General features: G+C 45.8%; 1 long non-coding RNA gene across 1 annotated transcript; it reads left to right on the top strand.

Moving 5' to 3' along the window:
• Positions 1-1,043: 1,043 nt before the first annotated feature.
• LOC132647238 (uncharacterized) lies at positions 1,044-2,305 on the top strand. Its single transcript, XR_009585586.1, has 2 exons — positions 1,044-1,297; positions 2,133-2,305. It is a non-coding gene; the product is annotated as an uncharacterized LOC132647238 (long non-coding RNA).
• Positions 2,306-21,792: the final 19,487 nt, after the last annotated feature.

Below are 21,792 nucleotides of genomic sequence, written 5' to 3'. Positions count from 1 at the left end.
TGCCTAGGCACTTCCAAGGTCGATGTTTTAGCTGCCTGGACTGGCAGGCAGCCCAGGGTGCTGCTGGACAGATAGTGCCGTGGGGAAAGCCCACGAAGCACCTAGAACGCTTGCCCCACAAGCTCAATAAAGTGCGCCTCCAAGTAGGTCAAAAATTGCTTCCCTAGAACTTGGACCCATCGGTCATAGGTGAGCCTCGGGAATCCCAAAATGCAGAGGCCCATCGAATACCCGGGGCTTGTAGTTGGGCCCTTTCAGCTTTCCAGCATCCTGCTTCCTCTTCCCCGAATCTGGCCCGGCAGACACCTTCCCGGACCAAAGAGTGAGCATCCATGGGGTACAGGGGATGGCAGCCAGGAGGCCTCCGTCGGCCTTGTCCCCAACCTCGGTTCTTCGAGCAGGAGAGGACAAAGGACCTTTAGGAAGGCGTATCCCACCCGTGGTTTGGGCTGCCCCGTCATTAGACAAGCTGGTCCTCCGGACCCCCGCAGTGCCAGGTGACAGTCCCCAAACAGTCCCCACGGATTCGGAGCACACAGGCTGCGGCGCGATGGGCCGAGCCACGCTGGGGACCCCGGGACTCGGGGTTCTGGCCCGACGCCTCTAGGGCGCGATCCGGGCTTGGTGGAACTCGCCCAGCAGAGGTTTTACCTGCGCACGTTGACTCCAGCGGTCCAGCTCGCCCGGAGTCCGGTTCCCGCAGCTCCGCGGCTGCCGGCTGTGCTCATAGAAATACAGCCGGAACCCCTGGCCAGCGCAGCTCCCGCCGCTACCGGCCCCGCCCAGGCAACTGCCGCCACGCCCCTGACGACCGCCTCTGCTACGCCCCCAAGCCAGGGTGCCCCAATGCTTATTGGACAGCTCAGCCGCCATTCTATTTGCTCAGAGCTCTCATTGCGTCTGGTTGGCAGCCCATTGGCCGGTGGGGCTGCTCCTCAGGGTAGAGGCGGAGCGTCTAAGCAGACAGTTCTCCTACTATTGGTTACTTTTGACGTCTTTGGCCAGTGGGCCAAGATGCTATTGGGTAAGGCCCGCCCCGAGGGGCGGGGTAGGGAGAGCCGGCTAAATAATGGGTTGTGTTTGATGGTTGGTACGGAATGATGTGATACGAGGGGGCCTATTGTGATGGCTTTCTGAGTTCTGGGGAGGAAAGGTCTGGAATCCCATGGAGATGAATGGGGGAAAGAGAGAGCTCAGCTGTGAGGTTCTCAGCCCTGATGTTCCCAGGAGGACAGACCTGCGTAGCTCAGGACACAGGTGACGAGATGTGGAGTCCTAACTTTGAAGAGCAGAGGTGGTGAGTCACCAAGCCAGAAAGGGACAAAGAGGTGGAGGCTGCGCCTCTGACCTCTTGCAGCTAGGGAAGTGGGTGGGAACATGCAGGACTTTATAGACCTGTTACTGTCCCTCTGTTCTTTCAGCCTTCAAACAACCCTTCTGGGTTGGAGGCCTCTTGGAGGAACGTAACCTTTGAAGTCAGACTGAGGCCTTGGCCATACGGTTTTAGCCCTTCAGCCCTTTAGCCCTCGCTGATTTCATTTGTTAAGTACTGGTAGCTGATGAGTAGATGAGCATGAACAGAGCCTGACGTTTATCAGTCCACAGGCATTCATCAGGCGCTCTGTTCACCACTCACCTTCTCCATCCATGCGACTAGGCCCATGCTGCCTGAGGCTGCACATGCAATGGCTTGCTCTTGACTAAGAATAGAACATTGATGACTTGAAAAGCAAACTCCAGCAGGGCAGCCGGGGGCACACTGCCTAGGCGCAGGGGGGCTGCCGGGGAGGAGAAATGGAAGAACCACATAGCCAGAGGAAGGAATTTGTATCTGAAGCAAGGCTAAACTTTCCCTAACACGTGTCAGGATTGTGACTAGGAAATTATGAGCCAACTTAAGGAGTGGGAGCGAGCTGGTGGCTCGTGTCTGTTATTCTAGTAGAGAAGGCCGAGACGGGAGGATTGCTCTAAGTATGAAGCCAGGCTGAGCTACATAGTGAGGCCTTGACACAAACAAACAGAAAGCAATGTGAGCAGATAGCATCCTTTGAAGGCTGCTCAGTGCTGAAGTAGAAGCCACTCCATACAGTATCTTTCAGACTCTCCCCATGGTTGTTTCTCTCATTCTGAAGGTGTGGGACAACCCATAGCGTGGGCAGAAATAGACTCTTGGAACTGCATTGAACCTCAGACCTTTGAAAGCATCCGTAACCATGGGACCGCAGAGAGAAGGAGAGAATCCATTGCTCTTGTGTTTTTCACCAAGCTGTCATGTTACCTCAATAAAGTTTCATCTCAAGGTTTATTTATTCCTCTGTATTCTGTTCCCTCTTGACAAAGAGGGGAAAAGCCCTGGCTTCAGTAGCAAAGGATTTTGCTGAGGAACAGCTGCCCCCATGGTTCCGAGTCCTCTTCGGCTGAGACAGTTTAGACTTTGAGAGATGATGAGCTTTGGATCGTGCCATCAGATAAGGATGTTAACCAGCTTGAAGTGGCGATTTCACTAATACACGGGTACCAAAGCATCATGTGGTAGGTGTGCCATAAGTATGCACAATTGTCAGTTAAGGAGACATTCTTAAAAATGGTGAATTTATAAATAGATCTGCTGCCAGTTGAGAGAGTTGTATTCACGATGGTGGGTGCAGGCGTGTGGGTGCACACACTTGGTTCTGAGCTGCAGTTTTCTGGTTCCTCCCTTTAAATAGAGCTGGTTGGTGGCGATACACAGGGCTGCACACGTGCTGAGGAAGCCGGCTCCACCTGATTCGGGTCTCCTTCTGCCCATGTTTGCTGAGACATCCTCTGAGGCCTTGAAATGGCTGCTGCAGTGGCTCTTGGGATCTCAGATGAGTTCTCTAGCGTGAATCCCAGCCACAAAAATGTGTCTGTTTGTGGTGATTTGCCGGCACCTCACCATGGTAAAAGCAGGAACCTAGGTTCAGTGCTAGCAAAGGACATTTGTCCAGCTTAGGCATTCTTGTGAGTCATTGGAGCTCAGAAAGCACGCAGACTAAGCCTTGGCAGAGGAAGGAGCTGACAGGACAGGTGTCTCTCCTCTGTGGCTGAGTGACTTTTTAAAAAGGATCCATTCTCATAAGCCCACAGCACTGTCTTCTTAGGTATCTCCAGCTTCTATTTCCTCCCCCTCTTTCAGGGCGCTTGCCATATTCCGCTTAATCATATTATTTCATTTTACAAAGCATCACTGTGGGAGGTCATTTAGGGGGCAAAAATGACCTCATTTTTTTGGCCTTCGAGTTCAGCAGCCTCCAAGGATTAAGGACGCAGTGAGCCTTGCCCTAAGATACTCAGGTGCCAGAATGTGTCTGTGAAATAGATTTTAGGACTCGGGAGAGCTGGCGGTGTAGTTCAGCTAATGGCACTTCCCTAGTGCACAAAGCCCTGAGTTTCACCCTCAGAACAGTCTAGGCCTGCCATAGTGATGGAGGCACAGTTGTGATCCCAGCACTCAAGAGGCAGAGAGGCAGAGGATCAGAAGTCCAAGGTTATGTAGAGACAGTGTGACGCTGCCCGCACTCTGTGCTGGCTGAAGCTCCAGGGCTTTGTTGATGTGGAGCTGGTCCTAACTCAGTGAGAGGATTTCTACAGGATTTCACTTGCTCTCTACAAGGAACATACCCTCCGCTCACTGTCATCGAGCAAGCTTAGCAGTCTCCCAGCCTCGTCAGTCGGTCTCCATCCTCAGGGAACGACTGAGAGCTGCCAGCTTTGGAATCTGCTGTTGGTGCTTGAGCCCTGGTTCCACCCTCCCGAGCTTTGTGGCCCTGGGCAAGCACGGGTGCCTTTGTGTGCTGTCCTTTGCTTTACTAAATGCAGCCAACTGTGATGTGCTCCCCTCCTGGGGCCCTACAGCTAAGCAGATGGGTTCGTAATGGACAGTGTTTCAAGAGGCACCTGGCAAATACCCAAGCTCTTAAAAAAAAAAATCTTGCCATAGTTATGAGAAGGAGCCATTGAAGACTCTCTCTCTGAAGTCCAACTCATTGTCTAAGTCTTCTCCCTGGTGGTCAAAAGACTTTTAGCACACGCATAAACACAGGTGTATGGGTACCTTTCTAGAAACAAGACCTCATATAACCCAGAATGCCCTCCAACGTGTGGCCCTCCCCCTTCAGCCTTCCAAGGGCTGGGTCTGTAGAAGTGTCACCCTCTTTTGCTGTAGATTATCTGAAGCCCAGTCATCGGTCATCAGGGCGCTAGAGCTCATCAGCTTAATCACCGTGAGGGCAATGGGAGAGGGTGAGGCTGAGAGAATGGTACTAGATGTCTCCGTCACGGCGTGGAGTCTGGGCTCTCCCGACAGGCTGACATGAGTCACACTGAGGAATGCCAGGCTGCCACTTTATTGTCACACCCAGTACTGTTTATGGGTAGTCTAGGTTCAGAATGCACTGTGCCTCCTGGCCAGCTTCTCACTAATCGTGGTGATCACTTGGTCAGAAGTTCTAAGGCCCAGTGTGTTCTAGGTCAATGAAGACAAGTGAGGACACAATTCAGGGACCTGGTTCCTTTTGTTATTAGGAAAGCTTCCAGCTGGCTGTTTAAAACAGCAGTGATGGGAAAATGACCTCCTCCTTGGCTTTCGCTGTTTCCTTGATCCACATATAAAGTTGTCTATGGTAAGATTTTGAAATAGGGACCTGGCCACATGTGAGCCTGAGGACCTGGGTTTGATCGGTGTCAGGGTAGAGGAGAAAACTAATGCCAGAAAGTTTTCTTCTGACTTCTACATACTCCCCTGCCATCCTGGTGGTCTCCCTCTCTCTCTCTCTCTTTCTCTCTCTCTCTCTCTCCACCCACCCACCCACCCACCCACACACACACACACACACACACACTAATAAATTAAATTTTAAAATAAAAAAATGGAATTTTCTAAAAATGTTAAAATAAAATCTTGGTATAGGTAATTAATAGTGACCTTTGTTGAGGTGACTCAATTTTGATGATAAATACTACAGTGATACTTATACATAAGACCCAGTACTGAGGGTACTCATGAAACTCACACACACACCACAAGTGTTCCAGACTTACTATCAGATACATTAAAAAAAAAATCAGACAGGTAGGTGATATCACAGTCACCAAACATTTCCCTTCTTGACATCATCCTTAATTACAGCAATAAAAATCAGCTGCTTCCCGCAATTAATTCCAAGGAAGTCACATAACCATGTGCATTAAATAAATGTATTCAGATTCTTTCCTATCAGAATTCACGCTGTCCAGCTATCTTAAAGCTATTAAACCCCTTTAGAGACCCATATGCTGGTTTTATCATATTTTAAATGAACCAGGCAGTAAACAGTTTTACTGAGTGATACATTTTCAGTGCTAGAGAGGTGCATTGAACCATAAGATAAAGTCCTATCCCCAAGTGAGTAGGGATATAGGACAAAGGGGAGATCCTAGAGACGCCTCAAAAGACCAAGCAGTAGGCAGCAGAGTGCAGCCTATGCCATAAATCTATTCAGAAGAGGGAACAGTTTCTTCTGATTTGGATTCATGGAGATTTGAGCTGGTGCTCAGAGACCCCCGGGGGCCGATTTAGATGGGCAATGGTCAGTATTCCACATGGTGAAGGCGGCATCTACAGAGGCCTCTGGGTGGGAGAACTTAAGACAGCTGGTCCAGAGTGGAATCAAAGTGGGAAATTGGTGGGAGAGCTGAGCAGATGGGCCGGTGTTAGAGTCCTGTGAATGCCTTCACCTGAGTTAATGGCTTTGCAAGGCATGCATTCCCCCATCTCCAGATGTCTGCATACCTCCTCCATGATTTTGTCCCTATTTCTGTATTTTCTCTTCTGTAACTTATAATTGCATTAAATTCATTATCGTAAAACAACTTTTTTTTTTTTTTTTTTGAGATAGGGTCTTTTTAGGTAGTAGGGGCTGGCCTTGAACTCATTATCCTCCTCCTTCAGGGACCTGAGTGTGGGATAAAAGGCATGCACCACCATTCCTGGCTTTTGGCTTTGTTTTTTATTTTGTGGGTTTGTTGTTGTTTTATTTTGTTTTGTTTTTTGTTTTGAAACAGGGTCTCAAACTTGCTATGTAACAGAGGCTGGTCTTGAACTCCTAGCCTTCCTGCCTTTATTTCTCAAGTGATGGGATAACAAGAGCATGCAACCATGCCTTTGCTTTTCAACTGGAATGGCTTCTTCAGACTCATCCTAAACCAGTGTTTTGGTTTTGGTTTGGTGATGCCGTGGGTTGAATCAGGGATTTCCCACACCCTAAGCAAACATCGCACTGCTGAGCCACGGTTCCAGCCTGACCATTAGTTCTTAACTGTCAGCAAATTTGCTTCCAAAGACACTTTTTTAAATTATTTTTTATATTAATTACAATTTATTCACTTTGCATCCCAGCTGTAGCCCCTCCCTCATTTCCTCCCAATCCTTCCCTGTTCTTCTCTCATGCCCCTCTCTAAGTCCACTGATAGGGGAGGACCTCCTCCCCTTCCATCTGACCCTAGCTTATCAGGTCTCATCAGGACTGGCTGCATTGTCTTCCTCTGTGGCCTGATAAGGCTGCTTCCCCACTCAGGGGGAGGTGATCAAAGAGCCTGCCACTGAGTTCATGTCAGAAACAATCCTGTTCCCCTTACTAGGGTACACACTTGGAGACTGAAATGCCATGGGCTACATCTGAGCAGGGGTTCTAGATTATATCCATGAATGGTCCTTGGCTGGAGTATCAGTCTCAGAAACCCTGGGCCCGGATTTTTTTGGTTCTGTTGCTCTCCTTGTGGAGCTCCTGTCCCCTCCAGGTCTTACTATCCAAAGACGCTTTTGGTTGTCATATCTAGAAGGATGCTGCTGGCATTCTGTGGGTAGGGACCAGAGACGTGGCTGACACCTGACTACAAGAAATTACCTGGCTCCAACTGTTGTTAGTGTTGTGGCTGAGGAACCCTGGGGACAGAAAGAAGCATTTCCTGAGACACTGCAGCCTTGATGGTCTTGTTACAGTTATTCTGATTTCATGCAAACCATACCATAACTATTTAAAATTTGAATATTTCCCATGTACTGCCCAAAGCTCATTCGTTGTGTCCTCCTCAATGCAAACACACTACCTTAAGAGTTAAGCTTGATTCACATAGGTATTGTACACCAATGTTCGTAGCTCACAACTGCTAAAACAAAGAAGCAAACTGTCTGTGGATGGAGGAGTGGGTAAGAAACACAGAGTTCTGACACACACAAAAACATGAATATTCCTTGAGGATTTTCTGCTAAGGGAAAATAAGGCCAATAAGAACAAAGCAATAAACACTGTAACATTTCACTTCTCCGAGGCACCTTGAGAAGTCAGATTCAGAGACGGAGAGTACAATAGGACAGCAGGGAGAGGTAGCAGGGAGAGAGAGTGGAGGAGCTAGCTTTAATGGATGCCACATTTCAGTCTTGGGAGAGGAAACAGTTCTTAGCGGGGTGGTGGAGATGATTGCTCATGAACTGAAATATTCTCAACACCAGTGAATTGTACACTTACAAAAAATGCATGAGAAGGGCGAGCTTGTGTGATAGATTAGCAAGAGAGTCTTGAGCATCCTCACCACCGTGAGAAACACAAGGTGTACCTTGTGAGAGGTGGTCAATAGGCTGATTAAATAAAACCAAAGGGAATTAGGTTTATCTTGCAGTATACAAAAGGCGGTTGAAGGGCATGCCCTTAAGAAGCGAAGGAGCTATCTGATTTCAGCTCTAGGTTGTGGTATCTATTTTTCATGTGAGTCCCCAGTTTCTTCATCCATAACTCAAAACAGGACTAGTGTCATAATGCTGGACAATGAAGCATTGGAGATAGTGCCTGCTGTAGAGGAGGTGGTCTGTGGGTGATAAATCACTGTTGGCGTGACTTGTTTTGTTTTGTTTTGTTTTGCTTTTTTGTTTTTTTTTTTTTGAGACAGAGTCTCACATAGCCCAAGATGGCCTCCGATTCACTAGGAGGCCAAGGATGGACTTGAACTTCTGATCCTCTGTCTCCTGAGTTCTGGGGTCACAGGTGTCTTCCACCATGCCTGTTTTCTGTGGTGCTGGGCTTTGTACAGACTGGGAAAGCACTGTACTGAGCTATATTGCCAGCCCCTTTCATGGTGATTTTTAACAGCTTTATTGATGGAGCATAAAACTTACCTACTTAGTGTGTACAGTCCCGAGGCTTTGAGAGTATACATTGTATGCCACAAGCAATGGTAAAACGTTGCAGTTGCTTAAAATAACCCTTGCAGGGCTCATGAAAGGGCTCAGCAGGTAAAAGCACTTGCAGGCAAGCCTAAGAGTATAAATTCAATCCCCAAGACTACTCATGGAGAGGACTCCTGCAAGTTGTCTCCATTTCCACCAAATCAATCAACCAATCCATTTCCTATTAAAATGAGCACTGGCAATATAAATAAATAAATAAATAAATAAATAGAACCCATCTTCACTTGTCAGTAAGAATTCCCCATTCTCCTGAACTCCCCAACCCCTGTACTTACTCACAAACTCACCTATTCTAGAAATGTCATATAAATGGAGTAATATATCATATGTCATTTTGCCTGTCTTTCACTTTGTTTTAAACGTATATCCGTATCATAGCAGGTGTCATTACTTCACTACTTTTTACTATTGAGTTATGGGAGGCTTTGCATATTCCAGATACGCATCTGTGTTAGCTTTCCAATGCTGTGACAAAATACTGAGATAAATCCACTTGAAGAAAAGTTTATTTTGGCTTGAGGTTTCAGTCTGTAGTCTCTCGGTTCAGTTGCTTTAGACTTATGGCAAGGCAGAATATCATGGGATATTGCAGCTTTCAATACACTTTTCTTATTTTTTATTATTAAAATTAGTTTGTCTATTCAATTTACATCTTGGTCATAGGCCCCTCCCTCCTCTCTTCCCATTCCTACGTCCTCGGCATCAGAGCCTTTGTAGCTGGGTTGCAGCCTGCCCCTCCCAGGGCCATGCAGAAGCCCACTCCTGGCAGTGAGCTGGAGAAAGAGGTCACTAGTGTTCTTGCTCTCCCCCACCGGAATTGGAGTGGGGAGGAGGAAGTGACTTGTGGCTTTGTGTCACTCACTGACCGCTCTTTTTGGGAGTTAGCAGATTTTCTTCCATCAAAGTCTATGAATTTCCTGAATACCCTTAAGATGGTTTGCAGAGGCTTTAAGTGGTTGTGGTTTTGGGTTTTAAACAGTCTTCACCCGCTGTGGGTGTTTCACTGGGGAGAGAATTCAAGGAGCATGTCAGAGCCACAATTCTGGATGCCATACACCCGGTTGCCCAGCCTGGAAACACTACCGTGTTTTAGCTTGGTCACCTTAGAATGGGTAAGTACCCTTGGCTAAGTGGACAGCCTGGAGCCAAGTAGAAGAAATGGTGGGCTATGACATTAGTTTAGGTGTGAAGTGACAAGAGACTGAGTAAGAAAATGGGAGTAAAAAGAGTCAGGGAATAAAGAGTGATGAGTTAGGCTCGGGGTGTAGCATAATGGCAGAAGGTTGCCTCCTGTATGCAAAAGGCTCTGGGTTCTATTCCCAGAAACACACATACATGCACACTACACACACACACACACACACACACACACACACACACACACAGTGATTTGATTACAGCTAGATCATCAGGACTCCCTCACAAATTAAAATTGGGATATAGGGGGAAAGGAAGGGTCTGAGATGGCTGGAAGCTTGTGTGAAGGTAATTGTAAGGAAGAGAAAGGCCAGGCTGATTCAGGGCTGTTGAGATTAAGGTAGCTAGCATGCATATTCAAAGGAGCAGGAGGCTATTGTAATTTTGCAGAAGGCATCGGCAGGAAGATCAAGTTCAAGGTTAGCCTGATCTACACAGTAAATTTCAGGGTCAAAAAAACCTGATGAAAATGAAAGAGCAAATATGCTGTTCTGACTAGAAAGGCAGGTTTTGAAGTGACAATACATGCTGGAGAGGATGTGGAGGATGTGGAGAAAGGATTGCTGGTGGGAGTGTAAACTTGTACAACCACTTTGGAAATCAATCCAGTGTCTTCTCAGACAATTAGGAACAGTGCTTCCTCAAGATCCAGCTATACCACTCCTAGGCATATATCCAAACATGCTCAAGTACACAACAAGGACATTTGTTCAACCATGTTTGTAGCAGCTTTATTCATAATAGCCAGAATCTGGAAACAAACCAGATGACCCTCAACGGAGGAATGGATACAGAAATTGTGGTACATTTACACAATGGAATACTACTCAGCAATTAAAAACAAGGACATCATGAAATTTGCAGGCAAATGGTAGGAACTAGAAAAGAGCACCCTGAGTGAGTTATCCCAGAAGCAGAAAGACATACGTGTTATATATTCACTTATAAGTGGATATTAAACATATAATTTAGTAGAATAAACATACTAAAGTCTATATACCTAATAAAGCTAAGCAAGAAGGAGGAACCTGGGTAAGATGATCAGTCCTCACTCAGAAAGGCAAATGGGATGGACATTGGAAGAGGGAGAAAACAGGGAACAAGACAGGAGTCTACCACAGAGGGCCTCTGAAAGACACTACACAGCAGGATATCAAAGCAGAGGCTGAGACTCATAGCCAAACTTTGGGCAGAGTGCAGGGAATCTTATGAAAGAAGGGGGAGACAGAAAGACCTGGAGGGGACAGGAGCTCCACAAGGAGAGCAACAGAACCAAAAATCCGGGCACAGGGGTCTTTTCTGAGACTGATACTCCAACCAAGGACTATTCATGGAGATAACCTAGAACCCTTGCACAGATGTAGCCCATGGCATTTCAGTCTCCAAGTGTGTACCCTAGTAAGGGGAACAGGTGCTATCTCTGACATGAATTCAGTGGCTGGCTCTTTGATCACCTCCCCCTGAGGGTGGAACAGCCTTACCAAGCCACAGAGGAAGATAATACAGCAAGTCCTGATGAGACCTGATAAGATAGGGTCAGATGAAAGGGGAGGAGGACTTCCCCTATCAGTGGACTTGGAGAGAGGCATGGGAGGAGATGGGGGAGGGAGGGGTTGCAAGGGAATGAGGAAGGGGGCTACAGCTGGAATACAAAGTGAATAAACTGTAATTAATATAAAAAATAAATAAAATTTAAAAATAAAAAAAGAAAGACAGGTTTGGCCAATAGGAGAGAAAGCAAGTTTTGTAAATAAAGAGATTTGCAGGTATATTTTTAAATAATACAGATAAATTGCTAATTTATCTATGTGCAAAAAAAGCAGAAATCATGTTTTAGAGAGCTGCACAAATTACCTTGAATCTGAAAGAATGGGGCTATTAGGAAGTAGAGCAATGCATAAGTTTGAGAAGGTACCACAAGAAAGGTGGAATAGCAGCTGCCACTCATAAAGCACTTTCTGAAAGCCAACACAGTACTAAGAGCTTTGCATAACCCTCCTCATTCCATGGGGCCAATGGGATAACCTCATTCACAAATAAAGCTGTCTGGATGATTAAAATTCTGTACCTAAAGTTGCACAAGCGGTGTGCAATGAGACCACTATTTTTCAAAATAGGTTAAAATCTAGCAATCAAGAGCATGTATAGCTCTCACCCCTAAGTAGGAGCCCAAAGAGACACATATGCAACAGTGTTCCTGGTAGCAGCATTTATAATATCAGCCTATAACTATCAACAGTCCAAAGATCCACCGATCCGAGAATGGATAAGCAGATTATGGTATATCCAAACTCAGTCGATTACTCTAAGACACAGAAAATGAACAAACCGTTGCTCTAAGCCCAATGTGGATAAAATGCTGGGCAAATGAACTTGTCACAAAAAAAAGACCTGTTCAATTTGATTTCTAGAAGGTTCGAAAGAGCAAAAGGATGTGAAGAGCAAAAGGAGGTGACCTCTGTGGGGGTAGGAAAAACTGCTAGAGAGGTTTGCTGGGACTTGTCCTGTCCTGTTCCTGGGCTGACCTGTGGTGTACTTGTGTTTATTTGTGGAAATCCATCAAGCTACATGCCTACCGGTCAGTTCAGGTTCACCTGGTGTGCAGGGAACACCCCAGTGAGAAGGTTAACAGCAAATAATAATAATAATAATAATAATAATAATAATAATAAATGCTTCTTAACCACCAGACTACCAAGATAGCACCTGTCTCTTCCTCAGTAAAGCGAAGTGTGGAAGGGACACTGTGATACTGTGTACATGAATTTAAGAGACAGGTCAGCTGAAAGGATGCATGGGTCTTTTTAGCATTCTTATTAAAATGAACTGAAAACAACACAAATGGGAGGTGGCTGCTCAGGACATTGCCTCGTGATCCCAGAACTGCACAAACTTTTATACCACTGAAATACCAAGACAACTGGGAAACTTGAACACTGTTTTTTGGTTGACACAGAGGCATTTTGATTTTAGGTTATAATAATTGTAATAATTTTTTAAGTCCTTCTGTTTTTTTAGGGGCACATGCTGACATAGTAAAGGGTAAAATGAATCAAAATTTAGTATTTGCTTGAAAATCATGAAGATGTGCATATTGAGGTGAAACAGGGTTGGCCATGGGTTGGACAATATTGATAGCATGTGACAATTACCTGGGGTTTACTGTAATTGTATTTACATATAGACTGAATGTTTTATTACATAAGATTTTATAAAGGAAGTAGAAGGAGAGGAATTAAAAACTAACATCCAGAGTGTTAGCAAAGGAATGGATTCCCGTAACTTCCTTTCCTCCAACTCCTCCTCTTCCTTTTCTCCTCCTCCTCCTTCTTCTGAAAAAAAGGTCTCCCTGTGTAGTCCACAGTAGCCTTGAACTCACAGAGATAGACCTGCCTCTGCCTCCTAAGCGCTGGGATTAGAAGATTACACCACCACACTTGGCTGGCTTCAGGTCTTTACTTTGAATTTTCTCTGAGAAAGACAGAAGACAGTGAACACATAAACATACCTGGAGCGGGGAGGGGATGTCAGGAGAGACAGGACCTCTAGGTGCCTGTGGCTGTAGTTTGATCTCTGTCCCCACTGGACTGGTCTAGCAGATGTCACCATGATCCTGACTTCTCCCACTTATAGCTGTTGGGTCGCTGTCCGCCTTTACCTGGCTTCTGCCTGCCGGGCCCTCCCACTTGGGAGCCACCCCTGTTTGTTCATGTCTCCTCTTTGTGTCAACTCTCAGGGTCTCTTCCTGCTGCCCCGGTTCTGTCTTTAGCCTTCTGTTCTCCTCCCCATCTGTCCTTTTTCCCAAAGGGCTTGTCTTTTACCTAGTGTTCTGCACTGCTTCTAGAACTAAGTTTGTAAAATGAATCCTGGGGGCGCTGAGACGATGGCTCAATGGGTGAAAAGCTTGCTACCCAAGTGTGAGGCAGACTTGTGTTTAGATGCCCAGCATTCCAGTAAATGGCCGCTGGCTATGGCGGCCGGTCTGTACCCTAGTGTGAGGAGGCTCCCTCAGAGCAAGCTGCATAGCTAGACACAATTCTCCATCTGGAATAGCTCCATCTGCACAGCTCTCCACCTGGAAAACTACTCACCCCTCCATATGCTGCCACAGAATCCTTCCATCTGTGTGACTCCCTCACCTTCTTTTGGAGTTTGCTCATTCAATACTTAATTTTTCACTCACCTGTTCAGCTAACATCATTCATTTGTGAGGCCCTGTGCTGAGGCAGGGTGTCAAGGGCAAGCACCTATATAATTCAGACCTCACATCATAGTTCCTATCTCACCAGTAACATTGACTCATTTATGTAACATCTGCTCTCAGGCTCTACCCTTTGGGGTCAAGGATGGTAAATTAGTCATCTTTGTACCTCAGTGATAGGAGGCAATAAACCGTGTTTTTCTTAATTGAATCAAAAGAGAATAATTGCTGATTGAATGACTTTGGCCCAACACCCTTCATCATTTTTAAGAGTCTTTGTGGTAGTGTAGGGTGAGAGATGAAAGGAACAAGGTTTTTCTGCTGAGGCTTTGGCTCAGCTTTAGGCTACTTACTTGGGAGAGCAGAGACAGGATGCAGTACGGTAGGGAGACTGAGTGACGAGTGTTCAGTAGTATTGATACTGTTGTTTTTTTTGTTTGTTTTCATTCTGTATTTTACCCTGCTAGTGCCTCATGCATACTAGGCAGGTGTTCTGCCATTGAGCTACACCCAAGTATTTCCAAATACAGAGACGTAGGAGCAGGAAAAAGAGGTAAGGTTCTGGTGAGAGTAGGCAGTTGCCCAGGAGCAAAATGACAGGCTATAGGGCTCTTTGGATGGTAGCTATAGGCAAGCCTTGTACAGGCCCAGGGATGACCCTGGATTCACACCCTGTGAAAATGGCTACTCACTGCTGCTGTTTGCTTATAGTTTTGTTTTTAATGTCCTCACTTGTATGTGAAAATTAAAACAAAACCAAACAAAAAAGCTGATGGCAGGCAAGTGTGGAGAGGAGACTACAGCTCTGAGGGTCTGCCTCATACTGACCCACCATATTTCTATTTGAAATCCGCTGGCTATTTGCAGAGGAAAGGCTCAGAGTGGTTCCATGGTTGGCACTTGGCTATAACTTTATAAACACCCAGGAAGTTGTTAAAATAACAGCTCTGGGGCCCCTCCTGCTTTTCTGATTTAACCGGAACTGGGCCAGAACACAGGGGTCTAAATGAGGTCTAAATTCCCCAGATGAAGTCTAACACGTAGAGTAAGGAATTTGTCCGTGTCAGCACTGTGATAGGATGGGGTTAAACAGACACCTGCTCATTCCCACTGTGTTTCTCAAAGTTGGGTCCCCAGAGCAGTGGCAACAGAAACACCAAATGCTTCAAGGAGCCTGTTGAATCAGAAAGCCTGAGATCACCCAGAAATCTGGTTTAACAAGCCCTCCGGTGGGGCCAAGCTTGAGGACCACTGGCCAGTCTTAGTCCACAAAGCTACGGCATCTACTTCAGATTGCTAGAACTGCAGATCTGGGCCCCCGCCCCAGAGCTGCTGAATCAGAAAGGGTGTTTGGCAAGATCCTGTGGTGTTTCATACATTCCTTAAACTGTGAGACACCCTGACACCCTGCCTCGGACCAGTGGCATCAAACTTGTGCTCACACTTCATTGACCACAAATAAATGAATGAATGAATGAATAAATTGATCATGTGCCTCGGACCAGTGGCACCATACTTGTGCTCACATTTCATTGACCATAAATAAATAAATAAAAGGTAACCAATTTGACATCAGTGACTAGAACAAGCGCTTACAATCTATCCTGTGGTAGTAAAATACCCATAGATGGGGACAATGGCTATTCTGAATAACAATATAATCTATAGCAGAAAGTAAGCAGGACAACCTCACCGTCCCCAGGAGTGCATACTCTCTTTTTAAGAAGATATATATGGACTTTCTGAGAGATCTCAAAGAGGACTCAGCATGGAAGTCCTTCCAGCCAAAGCTGAAGGACTCCCTCTCCAACTCAAGGACCGGATCAAGAGCCAGCTCCCACTCCAGGACAAGAGGCTTGAAAGATGGCTCTGTGGGTAAAGGCTCTTGTTGCTAAGGCTGATGAACTGAGTTGGATCCCTAGAACCCACATTTAGGAAGGAAAGATTCAAGTTGTCCTTTGATATCTACGAATATGCTATGGCATGTGTGTATCTGTAGCGCACGCGTGTAAGAAACACACAAACATAAAAAAAAAAATTTAAAGAGGCATTTTATAATGTCAGTTGTGTGATATTTCAAGATTTCGGTGGCCAGCCCTGCCCCCCATTCTTCCTAAATGAAGTGTTCCATGTCGTTACCCATGCCCGTTCCTGCACAATCACGTGTCCCTTAGTTTCAGTTCTCCAGTCAGACGAACCACACCTCCACCCTTTGTACCCTTCGTGAGACTCTGGACTTGGACTCTGCTTTCCTTATTGGGTGGGAATATCAGAGCTCTCCTGTGGGAAGAGGTGAGCTGTTTTGCAAGAGAAAAGCAAACATTTGTGACCATGGAGAAATGTTGAGATAAGTTTCATTAAGGAAGCAAATTATTGTGACAGAGGGACACATGATGGTAGTTTGAATTATTACCTCAAACAGTCCTCACTGCTCCGGGGCCATCCTCTTCAGGGTATCCCTCTACCTGAGGATTACACTTGCAACTCTACTGCCCTTAGACTTAGTTATGTGACTCGCTTGGCTTAACAGCATGAATGGAATTGACACTTGCCACTTCTGAGTAGGAGTCTGAAGATTCAACATGTGACCTATCATCTTTTTCTTGTCTGGAGACTTGCAAAGTTTCCAGTCAGAGCTGTTCCTGAGCCTGGAATCCAGAGCAGAGTTAGAGCTGACTCACAACATGCATGTTCTGTGAGTGGAAGGTAACTGTAGTTGTGAGCGGCTGAGATCTCAGGGATGTTTGTTACCGAAGCATAACAAGGCCTTCCCTGCCTGGTACAAGAGTAAATCAATGAAGTCACAAGAATTCAAACTCATCATCTTCCTGTTTCAACTTCTCGAGGACTAGAGTGACAGATATAAATACCCACGGCTACCTTTGTTTGATGCTGTTTTCATGAAGTTTATACGGAGTCTGAACTGTATTATTTAGGAACAAATGTAGGGAGCACAATTATAAATAAAGCAAACAGTTGAGTAACGGGAGAAAGTGGTTGTCTTTGGTTGAGCATCAGGGAATTTTATGTAGGCTTAGATTTTTTTTTCACCAAATCTACTTTATTTGAGGTTCTTAAACACCTTTACCTCCCTTCCAACCCCCTCATCCTTAGGTGGGAGATTATTAGGGAAAAGGGCTCTAGACCTCTTTTATCTACTCCCTGCTGATTAGGATTGATGGGTCTTTAGGGGATTACCAAATTCAGTCAGGATACCTGCAGTCCAGTCCAAAGGCAGACACCAAGCAGCACCAGGATTCAGAAGAGCAGGTCAAGTCAGCAAAAGCTGCTAGACTCAGTTGGATTGCCCCAAGAAGCTCTTTGAAATGTCTCTGCGAAGTCAAGTGTCAAAGCACCAAGATCAGTGCAGCCATGTCAATCCAAAAAGTGATGTCTCACTGTGTGTGGGCCTCTACATATCTCTTCTCCTCAGAGTCCACCCACAGATGGCCAAAGTCACAACCCTTGCATGAGAGATCAAAACATCACATGCCCTCTCACAAGCCAACCTCCAGCAAAACATCGCATGACAAAACTGAGTCTTCAAGGGAACCAGAAGCTTCTACTTCAGCTTAAATTCTTCATGTGTTATATATACACCATTTTTTGTGTGAATGATACAATTAAAATTTTTATATTTCGATTTCCCATGTATGTTTGTGCCTGCAGTCTGTATGCGCACCATGTGCATGCAGTGCCCCTAGAGGCCAGCAGAGGGCGTCGGAGTCCCTGGAACTGCAGTTACAGGCAGCTGTGAGCTGTTTGATGTCCATGCTGGGAACTGAACCCTGTCCTCTACAAGAGCAGCAAGTGCTCTTAACCACTGAGCCATTTCCCCAGTGATGGGATGGAAATGAGTCTGTTTGTATGTCCTGGACTCTTGCCCGCTCCCCAAGGATCAGAACGTGGCAACTTGTGACTCCCTTGACGTGTCCAATGTGGTGCTGTGTTGCTGCTCTGGGATTTCCTAGACGCCATCAACAATCCTGAGTACTTGCACTTACGTCTGTGGGAAACTTTCTCTTGGATCCTAGCTACCACCTGGTTTGAAGACACCCAAGTTAGCCCATGTGGAGAGGCCACATGCGGAGACCAGGAGTAGGTGTTTGGGCTGACAGCCTAGCTGAGGCTTCAGCCAAACCAGCAGACGTGTGGGTGAAGATGCCTGCAGATGACTGTAGCCCCCGCTGCTGAGTCAGCCTTGGCTTGGAGCAGAAATCAGCCACCCTTTCTAGTGCCTATCTGATGTCCCTGAACTGAGCCCTTCCACACATCACGTGGCTTTCACGGGATTGCAGTTTGAGGTAGTTTGTTATCAAGATAGTTTATACTGAGCCCTTGCACACATGTGTAGACACGCCCAGATGGATCCATGTTCTGACAAATTATGGTCAGTGTAGAACAGGATAGACCAAACATGCACAGAGTACTCTGAGAAGCCCATCATGAAGATAGGTTATCAACTTAAACTCTCCAGTAGAGCCTGTTGGTACAGGATCCTAGCTCTCAGGAGGTGGAGGCAAAAGGATCATAAGCTCCAGGACAGCCTGGGATATATGAGACCCTTCTCTAAGAAAGAAAAGTGTGACCGTCTGAAGTCATGGATGGTTTGTTTGCATGCATTCTCTCTGTCTCTGTCTCTCTCTCTCTCATACACACACATACATGTGTACACACACAATTTGTGGGTAAAAAAAAAATCTCACGAGATTATTTCTTTCATTCACTTATCCATCCATTTGTTGAAGAGTTCCTTTACTTATCACACAGTTGCTGAGCACCTGTGAAGAGCTAGGCTGTGAAGTCTGTGCCTTACTGCCCCAGAGGCCAGAGAGGAAGGGATGGACAGTAAGCAATGGGGCTTTTAGGGGAAGTGTTAGGCACAGCTGCTGTAGAGCACTGTGAAGAGACCATCCTCTACCCTCTGGAGTCTGGAGGGGAAAGTCACAATTCTCTAAACTTTTTGCTGCTAAATGCTGTAAGCATGGTGACCTCACAGAATGCAGCCATGTTTCCCAAATGATATGGCATCTGGAGGAGCAATGACTAATAGAGTTGAGCCATCATATCGCTGTGCTCAGGGCTCAACTGAGGACACCAAAGCAAACTGTCTCAGAACAGGCTGGCTCAGGCACTCTGCTGGCCCACGGCTCTCTGGGCTCCATTACCTCGTGGCTCCTTTCACTGCAAAGGCACATGTGCTGAGCAACGTGCCTTCGCTCTCTCTCTGGCTAGGGAAAAGCCTCCAACTTACTTGTGAGCAGGGAGCAATCCTCCTGTCTGCCTCCAGGAGATAGGGCAAGAGGGCAGCTTGGGGCAGGGATGCCCCTGGGTTGAATTGTGTTATTAAAGATATACATATTTGTATCTTGACCACTTTGGGGACAGGGTCATTGTAATTGCAACCAAATTTCAAATTAAGATATAGTCATGCTGGCTTGGGATCCCAGGCCTTCAGTCCAAAGACTGGTGTCATTCAAAGAAGAAAATGAAATTTGAATGTAGAGACTGAGAGGTGGGAGAAAGCCAGGTGATCACAGCGACTGGAATGAGGTTTCTAAAAACCAAACAATGCTAAGTCTTGCTGACAATCACCAGAAGGGAAGATATAGTCTTCCCACACTATAACGAGATACCCGAAGCAATAAACTTATACACAGAAAAGGTTTATTTTGGCTCACGGTTTTGACAATTCCAGTCTATGAACTGTGGGCCTATAATGAGAAAAGCATCACAGGAGGAAGGTAGGGTGGAATAGGGCAGCCTGGAATCCTCAGTGTCTCCTGAAGATCCCTTTAGGGCGGAATGTGAGAGTGATCAGGGTATATTCTCGTATGACAAAATTACAGAGAAAAGTTTGTTAACACAAGTTCAGGGCAGGGGTCCTTGTGGGAGAAGGCAGGACCAGCAGAAGGCTTCTGTGCATCTGAGAGTGCACACATGTGGCTTCCCTGTTGTTTACCCCCAAACCTTCTCATGTGTGGCTTCCTCCTCAGCATAAATGTGTACTGGCTGCATCACTGAAAAGTTAATTAACATACAAGTGAATGTATAAAATCATTTAAAAATAAAAAAATATCAAAAAAAGAAAAAAGTTAATGTAAACAGTCAAGGGTTCACTGTGAGTGAACTGGTTAGTTTACATAGACTGTATGTTTAACAAAGTTCTAAGAGCCAGTAGTGGAGACATGGGGGGCACAGGCCTGCAGTTTTGCAGGAAGATTGTGAATCTCAGATCACATAGTGAGACTTGGTTTCAAACAACACAATTAAAAAAAAAACCCTAAATAATAATGTACCCACTTTATTTGGTGGTGTGGCCATGGTAAGGTGCCCATGCTCTTGTAAATAACCTTTTGTCTGTGCTCCCAAAGGCAACCCTAATGAAACTCATTGATCAAAAAAAAAAAAAAGAAGAAGAAGAAGAAAAAAAAGCCATGAAAGTAAAAGAGGAAATAGCTGTGAGGAGAAAAGTGGGAACAGGAGAGGGTAACGGGTGTGAATACTATCAAAATACATTATTACATTTGATTATACATTTGTCATAATGAAACTCATTGCTACATATAACTAATATGTTAATAAAACACCCTTAAAACGGACTTTTACCTTTAATGTGAAGTGATGGCTGCAATATAGAAAAAAAAAAAAGCAACTTAGATTGTTATCACTGAGTGCCCATCAATGGATGAGGGGATAAATAAAATGAGTTATGTGCCTATGATGGGACCTTTGTGAGCACTTAAGAGGAAGGACTCTGCTAACTGAATTTTCCTTCCGCCATGTGAAATAGGCCAAGTGCAAGGGCCCCACACTGCATGAGTGCGCTCACGTGAGGAGCTTAGAGCAGGCTTGACTCACGGGGACATGTGGTGGCACCGTGGCTGTGGGGACTGGGAGCATTCGGGGAGAAGGCGGTTGATGGAGTCTCAGCAGGAGGTGCCTGCAGAGGTGGGTGCTGCCAGTTAGAGATGGCCCAGGAACCTGTATGTCTTCTGCATTTGAGTCACAGCCGCTGCCAACAAGCCAAACAGACTCTACACTATGTATCTGTACGTGTGTGCACACTGTGATTGCCGTTCTGTGTGTGTGTGTGTGTGTGTGTGTGCATGAGCATGCATATGTGTGTGTGTGTGGGCCTGTGTGTGGGAGGGGGCAGGGAGAGAGCTGGAGGGATTATATGTTAAAAAGAAAAAAAGTCTGGGCAAGGCATGGTGGTGGTGGTGTTTACGCATAATCCCTGCACGGGGTAGGCTGGTGAAGGAGAATGGACACAAGTTTGAAGCCAGCTTGGGCTATAGAGTGAGGCCTAGTCTCAGAATGGTGCCAAAACAAAAAGCCTGACAGGGTTAATGTCAGTTGTAAACAGTGGTGTTCAGTGGTCAGGCTATAACCCATAGGTTATTCCTATTCACCCGCCTTCCCAGGCTGACCCTGTTCTCCCAGTTCAGTTCCTGAGGGCTGCAACTGTAAGTATGGAAAGCCAACACAATGGAAAGGAAACCAGTTTCACTTTGTTTGTTTGGGTTTTCGTTGTTTGTAGCCCTGGCTCTCCTGGAACTTGCTCTGTAGAGCAGGCTGGCCTCGAACTCACAAAGGTCTGCCTGCCTCTGCCTCCCAATGCTGGGATAACAGAAAATAATAGGAACTGGCCACCAGTTTTCATTAGGAACAGCAATGAGGACTGATGAATAATCTTGGCATTGTCAAATGATCAAAATAAAAAAATTAAAGAAATCAGTCGCCTTTAAAAGCAGAGAAGTTAGCTGGGTAGGGGTGGCACAGGCCTTCAAACTCAGCAGTCAGGAAGCAGAGGCAGGCAGATCTCGGTGAGTTCAAGGACAACCTGGTCTACACAGTAAGTTTCGGGATAGCCAGGGCTACACAGAGAAACCTTGTCTCAAAAAACAAACAAAAAACCAAGAACAAACAAATAAACAAATAAATAAAAATTGAAAAGTCAGACTCAGTGGAGGGCTACCTTTTGCCTCTTCATCAAAAGTGTGTCTAAGTTACCATCTAAAGTCTTTGGTAGCCCGTGCTGGCCTTAAACTTACTTTGTAGCCAAAAAAATGAACTTGAACTTGTAATCCTCCTACCACCAGCTCCCGAGAGCGCATCCCTGTTTCTGTGATGTTGTGAACAAGGTCCT

The sequence above is a fragment of the Meriones unguiculatus genome, chromosome 14, assembly GCF_030254825.1.
Source record: "Meriones unguiculatus strain TT.TT164.6M chromosome 14, Bangor_MerUng_6.1, whole genome shotgun sequence".
NCBI classification, from domain to species: Eukaryota; Metazoa; Chordata; class Mammalia; order Rodentia; family Muridae; genus Meriones; species Meriones unguiculatus.
This window is presented reverse-complemented; position numbering and strand designations above follow the sequence as displayed.